We start from the raw sequence: 12,925 nt of genomic DNA, 5'->3' as shown, positions 1-12,925 counted from the left end.
GACATAACCTAGAAAATTATAACCTAACTTGAAACCGCGTGGTCTCCACGCCGCGCGCGCCGGTACGCTTATCTCTTTCTAACTTGTGTTCAAGTCATGTTTGTGTCTCTGTCTATCGTTGCAGGGGTCCGCGTTTCTACCAAGGTTACCGAAACGGCACATTTTGATCTACTACGTAATATAGATTATAAAGTGTTATACGAGTGTTATGCTGTTGAGAAATAAAACGCAATAGACGGGGGCGTTTCGTTTTAGAGCAATTTATTAATATCTGTAGTTTAATTTTGGACGGGCTTGTTAGTATCTTGTTTGTTTACTGGGATATTGAACAACAAAATTTTTACGTAGAAGATATTAGGTAAGTACATAAAATTGTCTGATAACAGTTTTGCGGGAAAATGTAAATAGAGATAAATTTTGGAACTGTCATTACACATTTTTTTTGTCTTGTCGCTAAGAGCGTTTTTTACTATAGCTTGCATTATAATGAATCTGTCTTATCTGTTAAAGAATACATAAAGGTCAAGGTTGTGTTTTGAAGAGATCAGTTAAATGCAAGTTTGAATGACGATATGACCCTTGAAAGTAAAACACTACGTAGAGATGATGGAGAGTTAAGGAATAAAGAGTGCCCCTGTGTCCGCGCAAATTCTTGTGCTCTGTAATAAATAATTATATGTCCCAAGAGATCAGCCGCCGTTGCGGACAATCGCTTTAGACGCCCTTATACTAAAAGTAATAAAGGTAGTGTGAATATTTCACCTTCCGCCCGTGTGGCAGAAGGAAAACGACAAAGCCGCGTATTTGGACTAAGGTATATTAGATAGAGTTCCCGCGGCCCTGATAAATGAAGGACTTCGAAAGGAACACGGTGGGTTTAGTCAGTAAAAGTCTGACACTCCCTAACACTACATTTTTATGACTTCTCACCAAAAAAAAAGCTATTGTTGATCATCTTGGCCCGACATGACAGAGAGATCAAGAGTCAGACAGATCAAACCGCGGAACACAACTAGTAACACGAATTACTTAATAATTGCAAAAAGGTCGAACACACAGCTTGAGGCGTTACACCCAGACATATCAGTTACATATTTTTTTCTTTGCTATTGTGCATACGATAACGCCTGAGGCTGTCGTGTTATAAATGTCATTGCTCTGTTGCATTAAGCTGATGTTTCTAATGATAACGGTATTATTAAGGCTATTATACTATCTAAGTATAGACAGTGTAGGATTAAGCAACCGAAAGGCCACTGAAGTCTCAAAAACTATTGAACTTCCTAAACAGGATTGAGGAGGTCAGATAGGCAGTTGCTCCTTGTGACAGACTGGTACTTATCTGCATCCAGTTAGACTGGAAGCCGACCCTAACATAGTTGGTAAGACGCTAGGCAGATGATGATGATGATAAAGACAAACGAAAAGGATAAAACGACAATTTGGTAGCATATAATTTTTACAATCTTTTTCTTAGAAATGTGATTGGCCCGTAGCAATGGCAACTCTTGCAATATGGTTAATACGGCACTGAATAGATACTGGGCTGCAAGGACCGTGAGAAAAATACATACTATAATTATAATGTAAATCAAGTCCTAAGAACGATTGAAAAAAAAAATAGAATTGCAGCAGCACTTGCAATCAATTCATTGATTTTATTTGAAGTTCGGAAACGTCCGGGTCATGTATATTATGTACTTGAATCTTCCTCATGAATCACTCTATCCATCTGTGAAAACCGTATAGAAATCGTAGCAGTATGTAGCTTTTGGATTTACCGTGTCCAGAAATGGTAGAGGACTTCTTAAGACCCCTATAATAACAGAAGAAGTAGTGAACGCGTCAAAACTTGGGTCTTTTTATACGAAGTCTCACTAAATACTTTTGATCTACATTATGCAACACCAGACTTAGAATATATTATACCTACATGTCGTTTTAATGTCAGCATAGTCATAGTAATAATAATACAAGAAGCAGTTTCAGAATGCGGTATTAAGACGTAAATACTGCGGCTTTTAGAGTTCCGCGAATTTATTACACGTCTAATGTTAGACAATGGGTTTTTATTACAGAAACCGGTATTTTCCTAGTGATGAGGCCTCTGCATGACAGGTGGCATTTCATATGGGGCTTATGACTATTAAAACTAACTCCACGGTTTCACTCGCATCCTCACTCACGCACTCCTCGGAGCTACTTAGTACACCCCGAAAAATCCCTCCTATCCCTACTAATATTATAAATGCTAGAGTAACTCTGTCTGTCTATCTGTTACGCTTTCACGTCTAAACCACTGAACTGATTTTAATAAAATTTGGTACAGAGATAGAGTTGACCTTGAGAAAGAACATAGGATAGTTTTTATCCCGGACTTTTGAAGAATTCCCTTGGAAACGCGATATAACCGAACACTACGCGGGCAATGCCGCGGGCGGAAGCTAATGTAAATGCGAAAGAAACTCACTCCGTCTTACCACAAAAACTTTTAAACGTCAGTTTATGCCTTGTCTAAAAAAATGTCAAATTATGACGTTGACATATTATTGGTTCATTTTGCAGCCAAAATTTTATTAGACAAGTGTAAAACAGGGTTTAAAGTTTTTGTAGTAAGGCCCTATCTGTCTCTATCTGGCTTTCATGCCAAAACTATTGAACCGATTGCAATGAACTTTAGTACACAGAAAGTAGTAGACCCTAAGGGAGGACATCAGCTACCTTTTACCCCAGGATGTAATTGAAACCGCGGGAACAACAAGTATGAAATGCATTTTATGCAGCGGACGTAATCGCGTCACCAGCACCAGCACTCTCGCTGAAAATCAGCGCTGAGGCTTTTGTCCCGCATAGGGTCTCAGCAGCATTATGCTGAGCGAGGGCCGTTTCACGTGGGTGTGACACATATTTCCCATTATGTACCTTCTTCTCGTGTCGTGTTTCTTATTGCAATTCGTCTTTTTTATGTCATTTTTTTTTGTATTGTGAATAAAATGTTTTTCTTCCTTTCTTTCTGTCATTTACTAACTGATAGCAACCCACAAACATACCTACATAAGGGTATTTGTAATTCCCCGTACGAATAGGCAGCTAACCAAAGAGAATAACTAGAATGGTAAAACCTAAGTTAATGACGAAACCGGTACATACAATAAAACCTTCCAAGCAAACCTAATTTAACGTGCTGACGTCAAGACCGTAATTAAGGAGTGAAAACTTTATTGTTTTCTAATAGCGTTGATGATAAAATAAATTGCATGGAAACAAGTCAAATTAGAAGAGTTGATTCGTAAAGGAAAAAAGGAATTTTAATAAGAAATTATTGAGGGAAAAGAGTAAAGAGTAAATAGTCGTGGTGGCCTGATGGGCAAAGAACCAACCTCTCGAGTAAGAGGGCGCGGGTTCGATTCCAGGTCAGGCAAGTACCAATGCAACTTTTCTAAGTTTGTATGTACTTTCTAAGTATATCTTAGACACCAATGACTGTGTTTCGGATGGCACGTTAAACTGTAGGTCCTGGCTGTCATTGAACATCGTTGGCAGTCGTTACGGGTAGTCAGAAGCCAGTAAGTCTGACACCAGTCTAATCAAGGGGTATCGGGTTGCCCGGGTAACTGGGTTGAGGAGGTCAGATAGGCAGTCGCTTCTTGTAAAGCACTGGTACTCAGCTGAATCCGGTTAGACTGGAAGCCGACCCCAACATAGTTTGGGAAAAGGCTCGGAGGATGATGATGAGGGAAAAGAGGTATATAATCTGCTTGGTACCAGTGTTTTACAAGGAGAGAATGCCTATCTGACCTCCTCAACCCAGTTACATAGGCAACCCAATACCCGCTACGACTGCCAAAGATGTTTAAATGACAGCCGGAATTAAGACAGTCGATGAAAACAAAAGACAATCAGAAATGAAAGAGGTTATTCCCCCAAAATTGAAGCAAAACCAAGCCTGACAGAAAAACGGCAAGATAAGTAAAACATTAAAAGACCAAGTTACCAAGACTTAAACTAATTAGAGCCAGCAAAACTAAGGGCAAGTTAGCCCGAAGCGAACTGGTTAAACAAGAACCAGACGAGCGAAATCCGGCTCGAACTTGGCAGTTTTTTTGTATTGCGGCTGCGACTGGCAATATGCCAGTGTAGCAGGTCGATGCGGCTCAATAAAATGCCAAATTGAATTGTTTTACTTGACTATTTTAGTTTTTGTTAGTGTTCATAGTCTTGATAATACTAATAGTACTGTGTATTAAAAAAGTCGTGGTGGCCTAATGGGTAAAGAACCAACCTCTCGAGTATGAGGGTGTGGGTTAGATTCCAGTACAGGCAAGTACCAATACAAAGTTTGTATGTACTTTCTAAGTATTTCTTGGACACCAATAGCTGATAAAAAGGTGAAGGAAAACATCTTGAAGAAACCTGGACTATACAGTCTGAAATTACCAACCCGCATTGAGCAAGCGTAGTGATTAATGCTCAATCCTTCTCTGTGTGAGAGGAGGCCGCAGCCCAGCAGTGGGACGATAAAATGGCTGTAACAGTAATAGTATTGTAAATGCGAGCAAAAGTTTCTCTATCTGTTGCAATTTCAGCATAAAACTGCTGAACCGAGCCAAGTGAATATGTTTGGTCACTAGTGTTAAAGCACTTAAAACTCCTACTATAGAGGTATTTTTGGTCCTAAGAGACGCTTTTTGAATATTTTCCTTTACTCTGACCTAACAAAAACAAGTTACTAGTTTCAAAATAACAGACAAAGAAAATTGAAAACAAATAACATTTTTGTTGGAAAATGTAGATTACAATGTAGAGCACAAGAATGTGTTTTCTTTTTATTTATAGAAAATGGAACACTTAGTCTAGCCATTTATACATCAAAATGGGGTAGACATACTTAATCTATACTAATATTATAAAAGGAATGATTTTATTATATGTAAATAGCTATAGCAAAATATATATTATGTGTAACAATAACCTATTATAACAATATTTTGATCTTAGGAAGCTTCACTTTAATCCCATGTATATTTTCTCCAAGCATGGGATGAAGTTGCACTACTAGCATTGAATAACATATAGAAACCTCTAATATATTAATATGAAAAGGTCGTAAGACACCAGATTTTAAGACCGTAAAATTACCACCAAACGACAGCCAACCCACAAAATTCAGTTCGATATCACTACAAAATGACCTAACCAAACCAGTTTCTGTCTTATCTAGTGACATATAAACGCACAATCGAGTCTCTTAGGTATATAATATAGGTGGACAGCGATTGAGAAAACCTTGACCTGTGCCCACTGAGGTTTTTGCTGTTATAATATTTTATGTAAGGCTCGCGGCAAGTGTCGATCGAGATTAACGGCCGTTTCCAATAATCTATCTATTGGTTTGCTTACTAAAGATAGGAATTTGACGTAACTTGTATGGGGCTAATGTCAAAACTTTATTTATAGGGAGCAAATTAATGGAAAGATACGAGGGAACAGCCATAAGAGAGATACATTTTGCTGTGAACCGTAGGTGGATTAGGAGGTAGGAGAATTCCACGAAAATTGGCTGCATTGAGTTAGATTGGAAGCCGACCTCAACATAGTTGAGAAAAGACTAGACAGTTGACAAGATATACAAGAATGTTTTGTGAAAACATTGTTTTATTTATTTCAAGTCTATCTGATCGTCATAATTTTCCCATGGTCTACCTTGATTACACGAATGATTGAAAAATAAAAACTAAGTCATGATGACTCATCCACCGGGTCATATGTTGCATCCTTTATAATGCAGATCTAAATAAGGATAATTTATTTTGAGCAAAGAATCAATCATACTTATCGACGCCTTAGAGTGAAAACCTCGTAAGTGCAAGAGATAACTTTTCAGGATAAGGATTGGTATTCGATATTTTTTACGATTATCTTCCAAGAAATGCAATAAAAAATATTGAGAAAAAATGCATTTTTCAGGATAAGGATTAGTATTCCATATTTTTTACGATTATCTTCCAAGAAATGCAATAAAAAAATATTGAGAAAAAATGCATTTCCGAGGTTTTCATTCTAAGACGACGTTATGGAGAAGAGCTCATTCGTGCATATACCTAGCGTTTTCCAAAACAACGTTGGGTTCATGTTCTAGTCTTAAACTGCAGCTGAGTACCAGTGTCACCAAGGACAGACCACGTCAAGCATTGCTTAACCTTATGATTATGTTCGATTCACTGTGGATTCCTCTAGGCTAAATAACAGAACGAGAAGATGATGATGATCCTTCGCAGGTTGAAGAAGGACATAGGACAAACTTATTAACTAGATCCTCAAACGAGTTTCCACAGAACACGGTTAAAACCGCGGGAAAGAAGCTTGCACGCCAAACAAGGCCAACACTGTTACAATATGACGACGAGACAATGTTTATAATATCGATATAAAGACCCTATTGTTCGTGAAACAATGGTAAATATTTTAATAACTTCGAGTCTTATTGGATCTTTAATGTGTGTTTGTTCCGTCTGTTTTCATGAATCTTCTGCGAAGATCGGACAGGTCAGGGGGCTTGGTAAGTAACTATTCCGAATGAAAACTTAAGAAAACTTCCAAAACAAATATAACTAAGAAAACCCCTCTACGCGACATCATTATTCTTGCGTATGTTGAAGAAGATTTACAACCAAAAAATTGTATTTAAAATTTAAAACGATAGATTCGTCATCATCTGCCTAGCTTTTTCCAAACTATGTGGGGTCAGCTTCCAGTCTAACTACATAGGGCTGTTGTTAAACATGGAGTGACTGCTTATCTGACCTTAACAACGGCTGCAAAAGACGTTTATATGATAGCTGGGACCAACCAATTTAACGTGTCTTCCGAAACCTGGAGGAACTAGTCATGACCAGACATGGGCGTAGCCAGCTTTGGGCTCAGGGTGGGGCAGCAGTCAATCTCCGATTTTTTGTATCTTGAGCCGTTAATCTCAAACTTGTTAATCTCTTAATTTGAGAGGTTTATATTTTCAGGTACAGAAAATAAACAATCTCACACAGGATAAAAGCCAAAAGCAAGGGCATATAGTTTTTGAATACGCGAGCGAAGCGAGCGCGAAATTTTTATCGGACTTAAACCAAATATTACGTAAAATTTAGCCCAAACGTACTTAACTTTTTGTTTGTTGACAAATGCAAAAACAAGGGCATATACTTAGTTTCTGAATACGCGAGCGAAGCGAGCATGAAATTTTTATCGGCGTACTTAACTTTTTGTTTGTTGACAAATGCAAAAACAAGGGTATATATAAGTTGATAAGTTGTTAACTCTATTGCTGACGCATAAGGCTTATAATTGTTTGTCCTTAGTGAATATTTCGGTATTATAATCTTGTCAACCGAACAAACATGTTTTGACTCGAAATACACATTTTGAACTAAAATTTAATTTTCACGTAAATAATTACGTAGGTAGACAGTCCTAAGCCTAAGCCTGTGTAAAGTATGAAGGGAAATCAGAAGGCTATTTCCATTTTTATTTTCTAATACTTACTAAACTAATGCTTATACTCAATACTAGATTGCGATTGACTATTCATTGAACTAATTAATATAAAAGAAATAGGTTGTACCTACAGTCATAAGAATAGTATATTTTTTAATTAGAAAAAAGTTGTTAAAGCGCAACCGCTCAATATATCAGAAAGATGCAAACAACCAACCTATCACTATATCTGAATGATCTATTTGAATGAGTGAGCCGCACACGATTTTCGAGTTTAAACGAGCTACTGAGTTATACTGAGCTACTGATATAAAGATATGAAAGAGTGATTCATATCCCAGTGATTGAAAGATGCATATCTATCTTTTCTTTTCAATGACACATTTTGCCCATGTCTAATGCCTCGCCTCTCGCGGCTCTCGCTCGCTCGACCCGCATCCCGCTCAGGGGGGGGCAGCTGCCCCTCCCTGCCCGTACCTCGCTACGCCCATGTGACCAGACGGTCTGACCACGCCAACCTTTAACCTTATGATCGATCAATCCGTTCCGTTACTAGACTCAGAAGGAAGTATTGAAGAGTTCTACAAACATACGCCTCACTACATGAATGAAACATCACAAACACGAATTCATTATGTAAATGTTTTGAACTACAAAATGGTGACATTGCACAAAACATTGGAACATTAGCTGACGTAATCCACTTCCTTATTTATTGTGTCAGCTGTTTATCAACAGCCATGGGTATGACCCCATGACCTGATGGCTTTTACACACGAGAGTTCACCTCTGAATATTACGGCGAAGCAGACATTCTGACTCATATTGTTTTGGTTGCATAAGATGCTTTCGTTAGAGCATCAACTGATGGGCTCCGGGAATGTTCGAATGAATTCTGGGAAGCGGTGAAAGGGGGCGTTTTTAGGGGTGCCAATGTCAATGAAGTGAAAAAATGCTAAATTAATTAGCCTGATTTCAATAAACTTAAGTGAGGCTAATTATAATTAGCCTGATTTCAATAAACTTAAGTGAGGCTAATTATAAATGGGCATTTCGAAAACAAATGAATTTGACTTTGACTTTTTAAAACGAGTGGTCCTGGTACACAAAGGACTTCTAAAGGAACAAGAAGGAGAATTATAGTCAGAAATAGTATACCTCTTCCTCTAACCATACAGAGAGTCACATGATTTCGCCCCTCAAAAACCTGTTCGTCAACTACTACCTATTGGTCCCAAGAGCGATCCACGGGAAGACTAGGAACTGGGAAGAACCTCGAGAAACAGCCATTAATTAAGATAAACTTATGCCTACCCGTTCGGGGAATACCGACGTAATACTTGATTTATTGGCACTACTTATGAGCCAGATAGCGTCAACCATATTGTAGCATTGTATGTAAATAAGTTCAAGATACCTCACTGGGCCGATTTAATTTTTGCGAGAGGTCTTTTGAGCCGCGTTATGAGGGAATTACTTTTCACACCTGTTGATAGGGGTCCAAACTTATCTCTATAGCAATTTTTATCTCGTTTGGTGATGATAGGTGGTATAGTTCTCGCCAAACTTTTTGTCGTGACGGAACATTGAACAAGTCGCTGGGCAGAAACTAATTTGAAGTATCTGCGGCTGCCGGAGGGGTGAGGTAGGGTATGCACTACATGAGCGTTCTTGTGTTCGAAATGCTTGCAGAGCACCATTTATTGATCGAATCCGAAAGGGTCCAATAGCCCTCATACTAATAAAAGACTGCGAGCTTTAAAACTGAAAGTGAAACAACTTTCTTGACATTCCTGTTATTACCAAATTGCCTCCAATCAAGCCATATAGTGGTCACCGGCAAAAAAATCTAGTAAAATATCACGCGACAAAAATTTCTGGTCTGGCTAGTATTTTTTTTTTAATGGATTGTCAACGAAATGTCACCAGATACTAGCCACGAAGGTCGTTCACGATAACCAGAAGGAATTCAAATGAGGTATTGTTATTTCATCATGATAAAGTAAAAGGATTGGCGTAAACCTGAATGATTTTTCATTGACACTTTGTTCGGGGTAACTTTCGTTTTATCGTGGTTTCCGTAAATAACTTCTCTTTACCATCATGTAGGTTCTGTAACCGAAATAGCTTCTTTTTTTGAGGTTTCGTACCCAACGGGTAAAACGAGACCCACTAGGCTGTTTCTCCTATAAGAACCGCGAAAGTTAGGAAGTTGAGCTTTACACAGATTATTGTTGCCGCTACAACAAATACTGAAAACAAAAATCATACAAATCTTTTAGGAGACCGTTTTATAGATACTACGGAACCGTTCGAGCGCGAGTGCGACTCACAATTAGCTCATATTTTTTTTAGTTTGAAAATCAACAGATGCATCTTGCAGCAAAGAAGTACAAGCTTACATACTCTAGCAAGATTAAGACAAATTCTTTGTACAGATCTTCTCTTTATAAGACGAGGTTTAGAGCCAGTCAAAGGCAAACTAGCAAGTAATTATAAAACTACAAAATAATCGGCATAAGTGCCATCACCTCCACCGATAACACTATAAAAAAATTCTCCAATCAAACACTCGTAGATAAAGATATTTATATCGCAAACCGGGTAGCAACAACTGCAGTATAACCATCTCTCTCACTCGTACCGTTAACGAGTATATCCGTCTCTTTCTTGCAGCGCATGCATTGCATCGAATCGTGCGCAATTCTTATTTAGTTATTTTTATATCAAGTTTGTGATGAAAAATCATGATCAGGTTTTTTGAAAAGAAGCTCTGTATAATATGTTTTGCTGAACGATGGACTAAGGTTGGCAACTTTTAAATTATGTTGACCTTCGATTTGAGAACTGAAGAGCGATTTGGCAGATAATTATAGACCATCAATGAATTGATTTATTTTAATATACATACATAAGCAGGTACCAATATATTTTATCGCAATATGAAGAAAATCAAAAAGGAAGGCACGTTATGCCCGAATGCATCCAGTAGCAGTCGTTGTTACAATTCCACGTCAGAGGCCGTCGGGCGGAGTTGAGTTAACTCTGACACTAGGGCTTGTTAGGTGATTAAACCTGTAGCTCCCTTGATTTTTTTTTTAATATGCTCTGAAACTAATGAACGCATTTGAAAAATTCTTTCACTGTTGGTAAGCGGCACTATCCTCGAGTAACATAGGCTATATTTTATCCGGATACGAGAAGAAACAGTTCAAGCAAGTACCAATGCAACTTTTCTGTGTTTGTGTGTACTTTCTAAGTATATCTTGGACCAATGCCTGATAAAAAGGTGCAGGAAAACATCTTAAGGAAACCTGGACTATATAGTCCAGGAATTCACCAACCCGCATTGAGCAAGCGCGGTGATTAATGCTCAATCCTTCTCCGTGTGAGAGGAGGCCGCAGCCCAGCAGTGGGACGATAAAAAGGCTGTAACAGTACAGTACGGGAAGAAATATTCCCGGGAAGTGGGTGAATCCGCGAGAAACTGCAGTCTGATAGACAGTAAGTCAGTAAGGGTCGTATAGCCACTCTAACGTCCGTGGATAGTACAGTATCCAAGAAAAAAGTAGCGTCATACGCCCATGGATACTATAGTATCCAAAGCGATGAGTTGTGTTTAACTCCATCTATTTTAAAATACGGTATTATTTGTTGAGTTTTGACAGATTATCTATATAGCTGATGAAATAGTTCGACGAAAAAATAAGAGATGGTAGTGTAACAAGCTCTTGACAAAAAAAAAAAAAATTTAAGTTCAGTTGACGCGTTTGACGTTCGTTTCGTTAAGTGTTTTTATAAGTGTCAACTATTATGTCGTTTTGTTTTATTTATTTTACAAGTGTTATACATCAAAATAAACTAGAAGATTTGGGCTTTACGATGATGTTTAAATATCACAGTTTTAGCTGATAAATCTAGTCTAATTTTAACTTCAAACGATTGTTGTTTCGAAAAAAGTCCGGTCAAGGTCATAGGCCAATCTTAGTTTTGTTTATACATATTTTACAAATTTTGCATTAAAATATTATATTTAATATCGTAATAAGCAAAATAATACATTTTTCAAACAGAAATATACTAAATTCATTGAAAATTTCGTAATAGCCTTCTCGAGCGCGGGAGACATCGCGGTAAAATTACGAAGAGTAGTGTTTTGTTTCGATTTAATTAAAATACTTAGAGTTAACCGAATATAATCAAATATACATCAGAAGAAAGGGTAATAAGCCTAGTTTGTTCTGAAAATATTTTATTGATAAAATATGCAACAGTTGTCCCTTATATTTTAAAATGGTAGAAATAAATGTGTTTTTTTCTCCTTAAAATCATGTTTAACCCGGATTTTAGTATCAAAGATTATAACTAACGATTTTAAAATATCATTACCTTTGATCTGTATTCTTTAACCATTTTTTTCGTATTTTTTTCTTTATTTTAGCCATTACGGTTCAGTAGCTGTATAGGTTTTTTGTTACGACGAAGTTGCGAGTCGCGCGTGGTTCGGGTGCCGCGCGCGGCTGGACGTTAGAGAGAGAAACGGTCGCGCGGCCCGGACGTTAGAGTGGCTAAATAGTATATTATGTAACGCAAGAGTGCACTGACCTTTTGACAGTACTATCAAGGTTTCAATTGATAATGCACTTGTAAAGATTGATTGCAAGGAAAATGTCACCGACAGGCATTTCATTTGTAACTTATTACTATCCGTTTCTCGGCGTTTTATCCAGACTATAATTTTGTAAACCTTACAGAATAAATAAGTATATAAAAATAATTGGGTTGCCCGAGTAAATGGGTTGAGGAGGTCAGATAGGGCAGTCGCACCTTGTAAAGCACTGGTACTCAGCTACATCCGGTTAGACTGGAAGCCGACTGGGAAAAAGGCTCGGAGGATGATGAGAGAATAAAAAGGTAACTTAACATTTCATATTCGTTGCATGTAAGCATCTCGTGTTTTGTGAACAAAATATAGGTCTTTGTCACTTGGGGAACTACTTCCCACACGCGGACAAAAAAAAGCCTAAGTGTTATTTTCACATATAAGCTATGTACTACCTTCTCCGTGTGAGTGGAGGCCTGTGCCCAGCAGTGGGACGATAAAAAGGCTGTATCATAACTACCAAGATTCCGCTAAATCCATCCAGTAGCGTGAAAGAGTAACAAACATCTATACATACAAACTTTCGCATTTATTATTATTGCATAATCACATTTAGCTATAAAACATAATATAAACTGACCGCTTACAAAATACGTCTGGCGGTTGCGAAAAACTCACATTTTAACTTTAACAAACTTGTTTGAGTCGGTGTTAATGAACTTTTTGGGTTATGAAAGTGGTTTAAACTTATCTTTCTAGATTACTTCATTACTAGTAGTAAGTCGTGCTGGCCGAATGGGTAAAAAGCCAACCTCTCAAGTATGAGTGTGTGTT

General features: G+C 37.8%; 1 protein-coding gene across 10 annotated transcripts in view; it reads right to left on the bottom strand.

Moving 5' to 3' along the window:
* The window catches only part of LOC124644418 (la-related protein 1B-like), a 103,855-nt gene that overhangs the window by 42,963 nt on the left and 47,967 nt on the right, over window positions 1-12,925 (bottom strand). The window lies entirely within an intron of this gene.

Source organism: Helicoverpa zea, chromosome 30, assembly GCF_022581195.2.
Source record: "Helicoverpa zea isolate HzStark_Cry1AcR chromosome 30, ilHelZeax1.1, whole genome shotgun sequence".
In the NCBI taxonomy this organism is placed as follows: Eukaryota; Metazoa; Arthropoda; class Insecta; order Lepidoptera; family Noctuidae; genus Helicoverpa; species Helicoverpa zea.
This window is presented reverse-complemented; position numbering and strand designations above follow the sequence as displayed.